Here is a 1,125-nt window from a genome sequence, read left to right on the forward strand (position 1 = left end):
ATGGGACAGTTTCTCCTTCATTCAGTTGCCTTGTTGGGTGTTTGATAGGAGTCCTCTTGCACAAATCTCAGCATGACAGTAAAATTTCATTTACTAGTAGATATCTTTCATTTTCTCTTAGTTCCAAAAAACACTTGCTGTTTTGTAAAAAAAAAATATGGCCTCATGTCCATTCCTCTAATGGCAACTCTGTGCTTCACTATTATCAGAATTAACCCCACTGCTCTGCTTCTGTGCCTTTCTGAATACAAAACAACCTTTCATTATAACACCAAATCATACCATCATCTTTTTGAAGACAACTTAAAAAGCACTTACACTGAACACATGTGGTTATCAACAATGCACATTACTCAATAGAAATGATGACAGTGGGAAGAGCATGCCCAATTTGCACATGCACAGGTGATGACAGCAGTAATGTCACAACTGCTGCTTGGCTGACACTGATAAGACACGAATTTTAAAATATACTCCAATTTCAAAAAATGCATCTCAGAATCGATAAAATTGAGCAAATTCCTTCCCATATAAGGTGCTCAGCATAGCATCTGGCTACAAAGTGGGTAAGGGATGCCCTGCTCTTCTCAGACCCAGGTATGCTGGGGACAGGCTATGGCAGCAGAATGGTACCACCTCAGATGCCACAGTCTCCTGTGGGTGGCCAGGGGTTGGGCCTGGAGAAGGGGCAAGCTTATATCACTTAGTCACCAGGCAATGAAGAGGTACAACCAGGGCTGGGAGCAGACTCTATGACACACTAAAGAGGCAGGCGAGCCTCCCACACAGGCTAAGAGATCTATAGAGAAGGGATAAGGCCACTAGCATTCATTGAGCACTTACTGTATTAAGAGCTTTAATTAATACTCATTTAGTGTTCACATCATCTCTGAAAAGTAGAATTATCCCCATTTTACAGAGGAGAAACTGAGATTCACTAAAATTCTTTTTATCAAGCCCAGGGTTAAATAGTTAGTAGGTAACAGAGCCAGGGTTTACACCAGGCCTCACATGCAAGCCTGAGCTCTTCCTGTAGTTCTATCAGGACACGAATCTGAGTCCTACTAAGCATCTCTCTGCCTCCTACATTGGCAATCAAATGTCTAATGGAGAGAGCCTTCAGAA

Source organism: Propithecus coquereli, unplaced genomic scaffold (assembly GCF_000956105.1).
Source record: "Propithecus coquereli isolate 6110/MARCELLA unplaced genomic scaffold, Pcoq_1.0 Scaffold20, whole genome shotgun sequence".
In the NCBI taxonomy this organism is placed as follows: Eukaryota; Metazoa; Chordata; class Mammalia; order Primates; family Indriidae; genus Propithecus; species Propithecus coquereli.